General features: G+C 33.4%; 1 long non-coding RNA gene across 1 annotated transcript; it reads left to right on the top strand.

Annotated features, from left to right (window-relative positions):
- Positions 1–422: 422 nt before the first annotated feature.
- On the top strand, positions 423–8,222 carry LOC106007434. Its single transcript, XR_001182175.2, has 3 exons — positions 423–512; positions 4,393–4,497; positions 7,858–8,222. It is a non-coding gene; the product is annotated as an uncharacterized LOC106007434 (long non-coding RNA).
- The last annotated feature ends 6,648 nt before the right edge of the window (positions 8,223–14,870 follow it).

Genomic DNA, 14,870 nt, shown 5'->3' with positions numbered 1-14,870 from the left:
GTCTCTCTGTGTCAAATAAATAAAGTCTTTTTTTTTTTTTTTTTTCAAAGAAAGAAAATGTCAGGGGTCCCAAACATGCAATGAGGAACCAAGGAAAAGTGCATGCTTTGTGGAATTAGAAGATAAACCGAGGTACATTGAAATTTTGAAGAGTTTATTTCAACAAACATTGACTGGAATCTGAAGCAGGAAGTGGTTTGACACCTTCAGCCAACAGAGTTTGGGAAAGGTTTTTATGGAGCCAACAGGAGTTGAGAAAGGCAGAGGCAAAGGAAGGAAATGATTTGATTGGCTAAAACTTACGCAGCCTTATTAGGGAAAGACTAGTTGGCTGCTTGTGACTGGTTGTTCTTAGGTTTCTTTTCTCATCTTTGAAGCATTTAGGGGAACTGATCCTGCCTTAGGTTTCTGTTTGCCTTTGTAGTCCGCCAAGGCATTAGAACCACGTTCGTCTATTGGCCTCCTTGTTCCGTTACTTGAATCAGCTGGTTTGTCTTCACATGTGTTACCAGGTATGGTCATGACATTAAAAGGGGTGTTATTTGGGTCAAGACCAGGCGGGCAGCAAGAATTAAAGTGAGGGAGGCTGACACAGAGGGACAGTAAGAGGAGAGGGGCTCCACTTCTTCCGCCGTAGTTTACCCAATCATAGATCCTTCGGCCTCTATCTAATGACAAATTCAATTTTCCAATTCTGATATGGCAGCACAATTGATAAAGACCACAGACCTTAGAGTTTAATGCTTTATTTTCTTTATTACAAAGAATGGTCCCAGGATAGTGATGATGATGATGATTTTTTTTTTTTTAAGATTTTTATTTATTTATTTGATAGACAGAGAGAGATCACAAGTAGGCAGAGAGGCAGGCAGAGAGAGAGGGGGAAGCAGGCTCCCTGCTGAGCAGAGAGCCCGATGTGGGGCTTGATCCCAAGATCCTGAGATCATGACCTGAGCTGAAGGCAGAGGCTTAAACCACTGAGCCACCCAGGCGCCCCATGATGATGATGATTTTTTAAAAAGTTATTGATATTTCCGTTACAGCTTCCACGTCCTACTAACACAGACCACATGGAATTGTTGCTGTTCATTCTATCCTTCTGGTATTTTGAAGAGAAGATTTAAACCATTGAGAGAGTTTTGTGTGCCATTAATCAAAACAAAAAAGCAAGCAAACAAATAACAAACAAAAAAACAAAAAAGGTAGTGGGGAGGGAGACAAGTACATGTCTCCCAAATAAAATGTATCAATTGTTAGCCAAGAGGAATGTGAAATGGCCTTCACCTTTGGGTTATCGTTTTGCATTTAAATGCTCATAACTGTTTTAGAAAGCTCGACGCCCACACCACAGGAACTTGCTCCTCTTTAATTTTCTCTAATTTATGTAGTGAATAACCAAATACTCATAATGCAATTAGAAGATAATCAGGCTTGTAATTATGTTAATTGCTGGAGACTTGCATCAATCCTCTAGCAAAGTGATAGGATTTCAGGGGAACTATTAACATAGCAAGAGAGTGAGGGGGAGACTGGGATGGGTGACTTCAGAAATTGATGAACAGCTATGGTTTGTATCACTGAATAACACTGAGGACAATAGAGCCATACAGGAAAGGCGCCTTCAGGGGGGTACTTAGAAAATGGTTTTAGGTTCCAAAAAATCAACCTCTTTTGTTGTTTTCTTTCCCACAAATAATCACTCGTGTTCACCTGTTTTATCACAAGAAGCCTAATTTAGAGAACAGATGAATAGGTGAAAGAGAGAATGACTTTTTGCCTGTTAGCACTGTCTTCCGCATTACTCAAAACCTAACAGCATGAAACAAGATATGGTTATTGCCTGTATTCCTACACTGAAAGTGTCCTTTGCTCAAATAATGACGACCAGTGGTCAAGCTGTAACTCTGTCCTTAGATGGCTACTCACTTGTTAAATCTCTGTTGCCAGAATATTGAGTTTATTTCTAAACACAATCAATTCCAACGTGAACTAAAATTTTCCTATTTCCTTTAGAGTCAGCTGGAGCTAAGGCAGACATCCTGGAGCCTCCTTTGGACAAGACTTTTTTTGCTTCCCTTATTAGTACATCTGAGAAGGCTATTCTCTCCTTTCTTTCCCCCATGTGTGCTGGTGTGGTAGGGTAGGTGAAAAAGTTCCATGGTGTAGTTTAATGACTACTTAAAAAAAGGTTTATGCCACCACATTTCTACCACCTCATGAAGTTAAAATTAAAATTACCTCACAAAGATATGTTGGGAAAGGGGAAACCTTGTGCACTGTTAGGGGGGATGTAAAGCAATACAGAGATTCCTTGAAAAATTAAAAGTAGAACTACTTTATGATACAGCAATTCCACGTTTGGATATATATTGGAAGGAGATGAAATCACTGTTTTGAAGAGGTATCTGTCCTTCGGTGTTCATTGTATTATTTTTCCAGCAGCCAAGACATGGAGACAACCTAAGCTACCCCTAATGGATAGATGGATAAAGAAAAGGTGAAACATATATAGAGTGGAATATTATTCAGCCATGAAAAAGAAGGAAATTCTATTGTTTTTGACAGTATGGGTGGACCTTGAGGTCATGATCCTGAGTGAAATAAGTCACACACAAAAAAAGACAAATACTGCATGATATTATTTAAATGTGGAATCTAAAAAACCTGAACTCATAAAAACAGAGAATAGATTGGTGTTTACCAGACAGGGCAGGGAGAAGGGTAGAGGGTGGAAATGGTCAAAAGGTACAAACTTCCAATTGTAAAATTAATAAGTTCTGGGATGTAGCATACAACATGGTGATTATAGTTAATAATACTGTATTATATATTTGAAAGTTGTTAAGAAAGAGTAGATCTTAAAATTTCTCATCACAAAAAAATTGTAACTATGAGGTGGTAGATATTAGCTAAACTTACTGTAGTAATCATTTTGCATTATATAGGTATATCAAATCATGATATTGTTCACCTTAAACTGATACAATATTAAAACTATATCCATTATATCTTAATAAAATTGGGAACAAATTAAGAAGGAAAAAAAGACCATAACTCATTTTTTAGAATAAAGAGGCTGATCAATACTGACACAGAATTATATTGAAATACCATTGCCCCCTGGTCAAAAAGGGAAAAAATTACCTCAGAAATGTTTTGTTTATTATCTGAGAGTAAAGGACCAAAGATCTTCTGAGTAGTATTTAGCGGAATGCCACCTATCAATTATGATTAAGATAAATTGAAAAGCTTTTTGATTTTCAAACGTACACAAGCTAAAATGACCCTCTACAAGAAAAGTAGGTCAGAAAAACCCTATCTTTACCATTGCTACCGAGAGTTAATACACATAATAGGTTATTCCAATCGTAACTTACATTTGATATCCTTAATATCAAAATAATGTGACAAATTTAGGTTTGTAGTTCACCATATGCTTACTGCTTAAGGGCCATTTGGAAAGCATATTACAACTATATAGGGCATAATTAAACTGTAAGAATGCTATAAGCTGAATTAAATAAAGGTACATTACATAATATTCACCAATTTTCTGCAACATTTTTTATTAATTGTTAACCATTAAGGCAAACACAGGTTCTAAGCATTTATAAAAGTTTGAGTCATTAAAATGATCTGCCGTATTAGATTTTACTGGCTGCTAGGAAGCCAGAAAGGAAAATATATGCTAAATCCAAAATTATTTTAAAGAAGGTCCTTCCTCAGAAGGTTATCAGTTCAACAGGCAATTTATTTGGAACAGGATCAGGCCATCATCAAAAGAGTAGTCTTTCGTTACAAATATTTCAAGAATAAATGAGGGACTTGAAAAAAGGCCAAATTTATGAAATGGAGTGATAGGAAAATATATTACTCATAGAAACTAGAAACTTTTCTTGCAACTTATTTATGGTTGGCAAATTGTCCAAAAACCTAATTAGACAAGCTGATGTTCTTGGAAAAGATCTCAGACTAGCTCATTACATTAACTCCATAAATTTGTTCTTTCAGAAATCCCCAAGTAGGCAACTAATCATACAGAGAGTTTCTTGCTTTTTCTCAGTCTTTAATTTCAACTTTTATCATTGGCTAGAGTTTTATTTTTACTAAGCACAGAAGTAATTGACCCAGAAAAATTTATTTAGCTTATAAACCATCACTTTAAATTAGGTACAGGTTTAGAGATAATTCGGTTAACATTCTACTATGATTTCTCATTAATATAAAAATGTGAGATTCATCACCAGCCTCTTGAGTTTATATAATGAGAATAAAATTTATGATAGCATGGAATTTATGTAAAGAAGGAAAGGATGCTCATCCTGAAAAATGCACTCTTTAAGAGTGAATTGTACTCTTTAAGATTTAAGATAACCATTTGTTTCTTTTTAGTCCTCTCTCAAAGTCATGGAACAGTGAAGTGTCGATAGCAGAAGACTAATCACTGTGGTTGTGGTCAAACTCATGAGGAATGGGTGGCTTACATTCTAACTACATGTAGGTAAATATACAATATACTCTGTATAAATAACTCTTCTGCACAAGGTAGATGGGGTGTAGTCACTTCTATATTAAAATATCACATTTTAGATGAATTTGTCTTTATAAAATGTTATAAAAAGAAATTAAAAAATACATTTTGCTTTCATATTCTTTCCTTTCTCTTACCAATGTGCTTTTTTTCCATGCTCTGGTTTATCCTATAATCAACAAATTGAGGTCTGTGCAGATTTTCCCTAAATTGCATGCAGGTTTCTATTAACTCTGTAGCAAGATTTTAGCTTATCCTACTTCATGCTGATTTATTTCCTTACTTGTTAAAATATTTCAAATGAGTGATTAATGCAACGGAGAGTAGCTAAAACCTGTATTTAAAGTTTAAAAGATTATTGGGCCCAGACATCCTGAGAGTATTAAAAAATTGAAGCAAAGTGGCTAGACATGAAGTCTGAAATTACTTGACTTAAGAACTAGTATTTGTCAAAATCAAGCTTATGGCTCTGGACAGGGACATTCAAAACGTGTTTTAACAGTAAATATTTCAGCTATATAACCTGAAATCCTCTGTGAAAACTTTAGAAAGAATTGCCTTAGCTATGACTGAATTATTTAGGGCTTGTTGTTTTTGAAGTTTAATTTGTATCCCTAAATGATATTAATAGTCAAAAAGAGATTCAAAGTTGAAAATGGATATATGCCATTTCTGTGATAAAAACAAAAACAAAATCTGGTACCACATTTGTGTACTAAACATGAAAAGTCACCTTATTTGGCTTATATTGAAAAAATGAAAAAAACAAGAGGGGGAAAAAAAGGACTTTTTTTTTTTTTTTACAAGTTCAATATTTTGTAATAATTTTTTTTTCTGGTGAAAAGATGGCTGAAGGGATGCTTGAATGGCTTAAGTTGTTTAAGCCTGGTCACAGTCTCAGCATCATGGGGTCCAGCCTGGCATGGTTGGGGGGGGGTTCATGCTCAGCAGGGAGTCTGCTTGAGATTCTCTTTCTCTCTCTCTGCCTTTCCCCACTCCTCCTCCCCTACTCTCTCTCTAAAATAAATAAACAAATAAAATCTTAAAAAAAAAAAAGAAAAAAAAAAGAAATGGCTCAAAGTTTGTTTAAAGGATTTAGACTGTTGAGGAAGAGGGTGGCTGGTCATTCTCTCTACTGGAGTTTGAAGAAGAGTTAAATATGTGGTTTCCATTCATGGAGTAGAAACTATTTTCAAGAAGAGGATGTACAAATAGTAAAACAAACTTTTGAGGAGATTTAGATAACGCTGTTGTTTCTGTGTGTGTGTTTGTGTGGAAGTTTAAGAGTAGTGTAAGCATATAAATACAAAGGTTTGACTTGAAAGAAATCTTTATAAATTTGACCTAAAGGACATGTTGGTTTAGAAACAAATAACCTTTTAATGATTGTATGGTCATGGAAGTGAATATATTGAAAAATGAGATAGAAAATTAGATTTAAAAATATACACACTAATGTAACTTCATTAAACTCACAGTCAATGCTATTGGGAAGGTTATAAATCTTGAATGAAGGCATAGTATTACAAAAAGGGCATGTAAGCCTAAAAAACAGATAAAACTCTGTATTTAAACCAAAGGTAAAAACAGATCTTGGGCACCAACAGTGCATGTAAAGGCTTATCTAAATAAATCAAATATAGTATTTTATTTCACAAGAAGTTCAGAATATGCCATTGCACAAATACTGTTTATAAGTATGGAAAGGTGTACCCTTTTCAACAATTTGTAGTAAAAAATGGAACAGTAATTCTAATTACCACAGGTTTGTCAGTTTTGTTAAAATAAAATGATATGGTTACTAAAACATATGTCTTTATAGGAGTGACAATGAAGGTGTGCTTATGAGTTATAAGACTCTGAGTTATTTGTGATTTATTTGAAGTCAAATTGGCAAATGATACCTATGGAGAAATCTAGAGCAAATGGGAAATTAAGAAAGTAATTGAATCATCAAATTATGATGACACCTTAGGGGAGTATGAATTGCCAAACAAGCTTGGTCTAGTTGACAGGTTCCCTTAAAGGGACAGAAGAGAAAACCCTCCTTATGGTTATTCAAATGAATACTTTAATTATTGTTTTTGTTACAGCATCCTACTATTAGTGGTATGGAATGAGAAATCCATAAAGCATTTTGATTAAGCGCACTAAAATTGTGTTTCTCCAGTTAATATATGAACTGAATTAGAATTTATTGAAGATAAAAATGTCACTTCAGATATGTAATAACTCCTGCAGTCTCAAATGAATGGTAATATCTCAAATGGATGATAAAAGATTAAGTCCATTTTACATAATAACTCATGTAATTTAGAAAGCAATTGGCTGGGTGGAAAAGGGCTCTGTTTTTAATACTTCTGATTTTCCTACAAATGGAACAGAATTGTGGTGCAAATACAGTTCTAAATAGTAAATAACTCCCATGCTCTTCAAATCTAGATTTTACTTTCCAGTGACTCATGATTTGTAAAAGTACCCCTCAAATTTTCATCTTTATAACTGCTAGTAAACCAAATCACCCTACTCTGATAACCCCTAGTGTTTGTTTCCTCTCTGATTTTTTAATGATTTTATTTATTTATCCCACAGACAGAGACACAGCAGGCAGAGAGGCAGGCAGAGAGAGAGGGGGAAGCAGGCTCCCTGCTGAGCAGAGAGCCAGATGTGGGGCTTGATTCCAGGACCCTGAGATCATGACCTGAGCTGAAGGCAAAGGCTTAACCCACTGAGCCACCCAGGCACCCCTGATTTAGTAAATATTCCTAAACGAGTTAATCTTAACCACAATCTAACTGTAGATTTATGGCAGGGTTTCCATGTTCTTGATCTCACTTAATATAAATACAGTACAAATAATCTTAAAAAAAAAGAAGGACTTTAACTTTTGCACAAGTTTAGATTTACAGAAAAATTTCAGAGATAGTGAAGAGTTTCCATAGAACTTCACCCAGCTTTCCTCTTTATTAATAGCTTGTATTAATCTTGCACATTTATTACTGTTGAGGACCCAATATTGATACATTATTATTAACTAAATTTCACCATTTATTCAGATTTCTTTAGTCTGCCCTTATTTATTTATTTATTTATTTATTTATTTATGTATTTATTTTCTGGTTCAGTATCTCCATTTAAACATCATTTTTCTTTAGGCTCTTTCTGGCAGTGAGTGTTTCCCGTTTACCTTATTTTTGATGACCTTGACAGTTTTGACCTTGACAATTACGACTGGTCAGGTTTTGTGGGATGTGCTTCTATAGGAATTTGTCTGATGTTTTTCTTGTGAATCATCTTCTTTTGCTCTTCTTTCTCATTTACCTTAGATTTCCCCCACTGCATCCACAAGTCTTTGCTGTGTACCCGAGTAAGCTCTTCAGAAGGATTTCATCACTGGGGAGTTTTCGATGAATCTTCTATTAGTGCAAAGAGATGGTTTCTCTTCCTTGGGAGTGGACAGCTCTTGGGTGACAAGCTTCTTCTAAAATTGAGAACAGTCAGGAGTCTGTCCACCTTGATCATTGAATTCTGCTGCCTTTATTGTTGATTCAACTGCCCCACTTTACTGGCTTTGTTGGAAGCTGTTTTTATTTATTTATTTTTGCGGGGGAGGGTTTCAGACTTATCTGTTTGAGGGAGAGAGAGAGCATGATCAGGAGGGGCAGAAGGAAATGGTAAGAGAATCTTAAGCAGATGCTGCACTGAGCGCAGAGCCTGACATGGGGCTCGATCTTAGGACCCAGAGATCATGACCTGAGCCAAATCCAAGAGTTGAACACTTGACTGATTGAGCCACCCAGGCACCCCCATGCTTTTCCATGATTAATCTTGCCAAAGATATTTAATAACCTTTCTGAATCTCAGTCTCATTTTATCTAAAATAGAAATGGTGCTATATATCCCATAGTTTATTGTGAGAAATATGAGGCAAAATATGTGAAGGGGCAAATCTAGAACTCTGCCCTTGGCGCAAGCTTACCAATATCACATCTCCCTGTTCTCCTTCCCCTCCATTCTTTTCTGAAGTCATCTCTGGTACCATATGTGTTTTGTTATCTTCCCCTGTCACATTTCAGTCTCTCTTTAAACCTTATATGCATTTAATACACAAATGATTTTTTTATCCCCTGCCCCCAAATCTTTACTACCATTTTCCTCATCCTTTCTCTTGATGGTATCGGACTGTGTTTGCATTTCTGGCTTTTCTGTTTGTTTGGGGAAGAAGGGAACGTTAAACGGGGCAAGGTTCTATTTGTCAAAGGGAGTATAAGGACGACAACAGATTTTAAGGTATAAAGAGAGAAAGTTAATTTTTTCTGGAAGCTTTTGTTTAAAAGTTTAGGACAGAAGTAGTGTCAACTCCCCCCACTTCAAAGATCTTTCTTTCATTATGAAATGTGTAGGAAAAGAGTAAAATAATGTCATTTAAAAGTACAAAATAATCCATTTATTTTATTGTAAGATGTATAAAAATAGAAAAAGCAAAGAAAATATATATGATTTGTTTAATGAATAATTATGAAGTGACTACTATTAACACCACTCATGTCCAGACAACTTTGACTGTCTCCTAGGAATCCTCTGCTCTCTTCCCCAAGTATAAGTCCCTCTCTTCCTCCAGAGTTCCACTGTCTTTCTTTGCATTATAGTTTTCTTCCTTTTAAAATTTACAACAATTTACAATGGTTTAGTTTTGACTGTTTTAGAACCATGAATATGAATGCAACCATAATGTGTATTCATTTGCTTCTTTTTTTTTTTTCATTCAACTTTATGCTTGTGAGATATATCTATTCCGTCGAACACAGTTGTAGTTCATTCATTTGCATTGACGTATAATGTTCCTTTATTGAATGTACCACAATCTACTAATAAATTCCACCTTTGGTGGCTAATTGGGTTATTTGTTGTATTTATTATAGCAATGCTACCAAGACAATTTTTGTACCTATCTCCTGGCACATATGGGTCTTTGTTCCTTTAGGTTCTCTGCTTAGGTGCAGAATTCAGAGGACATAGGGAATATAAATCTTCAACTCTGTTGGATAATGCTGAACTCCTCTGAGGTGGTTATGCTGATGTACATATGTATTATCAGTGTACACACGTAATATTTGCCACGTTCAGACTTTGATTTTAATTTTCTCTACTTAATTGCTAATAAAGTTGAATACATTATGTCTATTGACCGTTTGCATATCATCTTTTATGAAGTGTTTATTCAAGTCTTTTGGCTCTTTTTTTTTTCTTTTGCTTATGCATAGAAGTTATTTTGGTACTTAGTATTTTATTGAAACCAGTGTAAAAATGAGAGATATTAAAGTAACATCTTTTAAAAAAAATTCATTTAAACATTTACTAATTTTTTACCCTGTACTTTTTCTTGTATTTTAATTTTTTTATATAGTCACCCTCTCTGCCTGTAGTGCATCCTTTAGGAATTTCCTGAGTATTATATATATATATTATATATATATGTATATATATGGTTTTTAAATATATGTATATTAATTATTAAATATACATATATGTATATGTACATATACAATATAAATATATGTGTATTAAATATTAAATATTAAATATACATATATTTAAAAACCATTTTCCTTGAGGCCTAGAAATCTTTCATTCCATTAAAGATTTGGTTTCACTAATTCGTGATTTTTATTAATGTTCTTTGAAATATCATCATCAGTTTGCTTGTCACTGCTTTCAGTGATATTAAAAAGTATTTTCTTACTGTTTAAAATATTTTGCATAATATTTTGATAATATTTTGATAATTTCACTGTTATGCATCTAAAATAAAAAAAAATATTTCAGGGTTTGTTTAGAAGAATCTGTGGATTGGTGCTTCCCATCAATTGTGGAAAAGTCTCATCCCATACCTTCTAAAATATGATCTACCTCTTCTCTCTCCCCTTCCCTCACCTTCATGCCTTACTTTCCTTTCCCTTCCTTCCCTCTCTCTCTCTGTCTTCTCTTTGTGGAGGTACAATTAAAATATGTTAAATGAGGGGCGCCTGGGTGGCTCAGTGGGTTAAGCCGTTGCCTTCGGCTCAGGTCATGATCTCAGGGTCCTGGGATCAAGTCCCGCATTGGGCTCTCTGCTCAGCAGGGAGCCTGCCTCCCTCTCTCTCTCTCTCTCTGCCTGCCTCTCCAACTACTTGTGATTTCTCTCTGTCAAATAAATAAATAAAATCTTTAAAAAAAATGTTAAATGAAAGATATTCCGTGTTCATGATGGAAAGATTCAATACTGTTAAAATGTCAGTTCTTAGATTCAAAGCAATCTCAATTAAATCACAACAAATTATTTTTCAACTATTGACAAATGACAACAGATGACTGCTACAGAATAAAGAGCCCAGAAAAAGACCCACAGTAATATAGTTAATTAATCTTTGTCCAAGGAGCAGAAACATTTTCATGGAAGAAGAATTGTTCAAAAGAAAACAAAAACAAATGATTTTGTAAAAAGGAAAATTATAAAGCTTCAGGAAAAAAGAAATAGGAGAAGATCTAGGTAATCTTTGATTTAGTGATGAGTCTTAGATATAGGACCAAAAGAATAATCTATAAAAATTAAATTGGTAAGTTGATTTTTATTAAAATTAAAAATTTCTGCTCAAAGACATGACTAAAAGAATCCAGAGATAAGTCACAAAGTGAAAAGAAATATTTACAAAACAGATATCTGATAAAGGACTGATGTGTTTATTGTACCAATTGTATACAAAGAACTCTTAAAACTCACTAAGAAAAAAAAATGTTAAAAGTGGATAAAAGATCTGAAAAGTCACATCACTATAGAAGATATACAGATTGCAGCTAAGTCTCTGAAAAGATGCTCAATATCATTGTCATTACGAAATTGCGAATTAAAATAACAATGAGCTATTGCCTATTAAATGGCTATTAAAATGGCTAAAATTTAAAAAATGAAAGAAAATAAAAGACAAAAGAAATTGGGCAATACCAATTGTTAGTGAGGATGCAAAACAACAGAACTCTCATTTATTGCTTCTGGGAATGCAAAAGAGGATAGCCACTTCGGAAGACAGTTGAGTAGTTATTACAAAGCTAAACACAGGCTGATCACTTGGTCCAGCAATTGTACTTCTAGTTATTTACCCAACTGATTTGAAAACTTATGTCCACACAAAAAATCTGTATGTGAATTTTCATAACAATTTTAATCAGAATCTCCAAAAACCAAGTTGTCCTCAAGTGGGTGAATGGATAAACACCCTTTGGTCCATCCAAACAATGAAATATTATTAGATAATTGAAAAAATGAGGTCCTAACCCACAAAAAGACAAAAGTGAATCTTAAATGCATATTGCCTAATGAAAGAGTCACACAGTATGATTGTAATTGTAGGACACTTGGGAAAAGATGAAACTATGGGAATCATAAAAAGAATAGTGGTTGTCAAGATTTGAGAGGAGATGGGGGGGTTGAGTAAGTGGATCATAGGGGATATTTTAGGATGAGATAACTGCTTTGTAGGATACTGTAGTGTTGGATACATGACACTATGCATTTGTTAAAATCCATAGACCTTTACAGTACAAAGAGTGAACTTTAATGCACACAAACTGAAAAAATATTGAGGAAGTTGGGGGATCACAGGATAAGGTACAGAATGTGACAAAAAGAAAACAATCTAACTATATAAAAATGTATAAAATAAACCACCGAAGGCTGATGGGGATAGGTATGAACCTAAGTAACTTTGGTATTTATGTGGTGTTTGCTGTTTATGCTGGACAGCTTCCTATGGCAATGTTATCCAGTTCATAGCTGGAGTGAACCTGGATCCCTCAGGTTATGTGAACCTAGGTTGCAAATCTACCCACAGCTTCTCAAATTATTGTCTCTCTTTTTCACCCTGCTTTGGTTAGTACCAAGAAAATCTTCCTTGTAAGCATTTAGCACTTTTTAAAAATCTCACATAACGAAAGAGGTTCTCCCATTAAGCTCCTTATTTTGGTGGCCACCAAGCTTTATGTTTTATCTGTCTTACTTGATGAGGTTGCCAAGCTCAAGACTAAATTTTCAGGGATCAGCAAATTCTTTAGAACAAAAGTGGTCTCTAGTACTTTAGTCACATTTTCCTCCCTTTTCTGTTTCTATTTTCCTTATATTTTCAAGCTAGTACTTTACTCTTTTGACACCTCTTTCATGTTTTTGAGAAGATACTTTTAATATTTATCCTGCACTTCAGTTCTCAGAGGGAGTTATTGCTTGAATAACCTGGCCCTCAGTCATGGAAATCAAACCTTTATTTAGTTCTTTATATTAAAAAAATATATTCATTTAGTAAATACTTAAGTGTTTTTTGTTTTTTGTTTTTTTGTTTCTGACACTGTTTTAGATGCTGGAGAGACAGGAGTAGACAAGACAGTATTCTCTGTTATCAAGGAAGTTGTATTTGATAACAATGATCAAGACTTTGAAAAGTAAAGAATGTAATAAGAAAATTTCAGATGTTCATACTAAAAATGATTTAAATCTTGGGAAATTAGAAATGAAGGTCATTTTATGAATGACTATGACTAGATGTGGTACTGGGGAGCCAGTACTCTTGGGATAGTTTAGAATGAGCTCCAATGGGAGTTACTCCATATGAATGACAGGATTTCAGAGCAATAACATGGAGCCAGTGGAATTTAAGTAGTATAAGTTAAAAATAGATCCAATTAGATGAACTGATAATTTTCCTACTAGTCTTTTGTTGCTTAGGAGCAAGAAGTAAGATAAAGGGAAACTTACACTGTTTTATATTAATGGATGACACAGGCATTTCTCACACCAAAACATATTTTGAGTGTAAATCTAACTACTAAAATATTTTTTGCCATGACATGCATAAATATCATTTAATTGTATCCTACCAAACCATACCAAATTTTTATTAATTACTTTGTTTAGTTGTTAACCCAGGTTGTCCTGGTTCCTGATAATATGTGAGTTTAAATGAAGATATAATAATACCCATTAATTTTATTAATCTTTTCAGAGGCCAACTTTTGGCTTTGTTCATTTTTTATATTGGTGTATAGTCTTTCCATTACATTGATTTTTCCTATTGTTTTTATTACTTTCTTATTTCTACTTTATTCTGCCTTTTTTCTTTTATTAACATTGAATCTTAGTTTTTTTTTAGATTTTTAAATTTCTAAATCTATTATTTGAAGATTACAAATTTTAGCTCAAGAATTCTAGCTGAGTTCCACAAGTGTCTACAAACAATATTTTCATTATCATTCAGTTAAAAATATTTCTAATTTTCTTCTGATTCTTCTTTGACTTGTGTGCTTAGAAATTCACTGCTTAATTGCAAACAGTTGGTAAATTTCTAGTTATATTCTCTCATTAATTTCTAGTTTAATTCTTCTAATGACAGTTTATATACTCTGAATGAAATCAATCTTTCCAAGTTCTTAAGGCTTCTTCTCTGTTGCAGTGTATGGTTAATTTGGAAAATATTATGTATGTAGATTAAAAAATATATATCTTGTGATTGGTGAAAGCAATGTTTTATGTATTTCAATTAAATTTGTTAATTAAGTTTTCTGTCCATTTATATCTCTTTATCTTCTTTCTCTATAAGATACTGAGAATGTTTTCTCTTACACTATGACAGTGAATTTGTATACTGTTTTTCAATTTATCAATTTTGTTGCATATATTTTCTTTATTAAATTTCTTTATTAATTCTTTATTAATTTTGTATTGTATAAACTTCCCAGGAGGATTGATGCTTTTATTATTAGGAAATATTCCTTTTTATCTCTAGAAATGTTTTGTGTATTAAAACTTTCTTTAATATTAGCATAAAAATAGCAGATTTCTCTTGTATTTAAAGTGTCATAAGCAGCATTTGTTTTTATTTTAATTAAACATATTTAATTTCTTTTCATTTAAAAAATGAATCATTCTCCTTGCTTTTGTATAGTTTTGCTTCTTAGAAAAATTTCTCTTATATTTTATCTGAAAACATTTTTGTTTCCATATTTCTATTGAGAACTCAGCACCTGGTCTTACTGTTTCCTCTTTAGAAGTATTTTACCTTTTTTCTCTTGCTGCTTTTAAGATATCTCTTTCTTTGTGTCTATCTGTCATTCTGTTTGTGTCTCTGTCCCCAACCCCATCTCTCAACAGTCATATTATATGATATGTCAAGTAGAATTTTTTGTACTTGTACTAAAACTCAGAGGTTCTTGAATCTTGATTCAAGATCTCCTTCAACAATTCAGAATTTTTATTTTTGCCATTATCTTTTCAATCTGCTATTAAATCCATTTCAGATATTGTACTTTTAAATTT

The sequence above is a fragment of the Mustela putorius genome, unplaced genomic scaffold, assembly GCF_011764305.1.
Source record: "Mustela putorius furo isolate JIRA1106 unplaced genomic scaffold, ASM1176430v1.1 tig00000151_pilon_pilon_pilon, whole genome shotgun sequence".
In the NCBI taxonomy this organism is placed as follows: domain Eukaryota; kingdom Metazoa; phylum Chordata; class Mammalia; order Carnivora; family Mustelidae; genus Mustela; species Mustela putorius.
The sequence above is the reverse complement of the archived record's forward strand: the minus strand, read 5'-3'. Positions and strand labels throughout refer to the sequence as shown.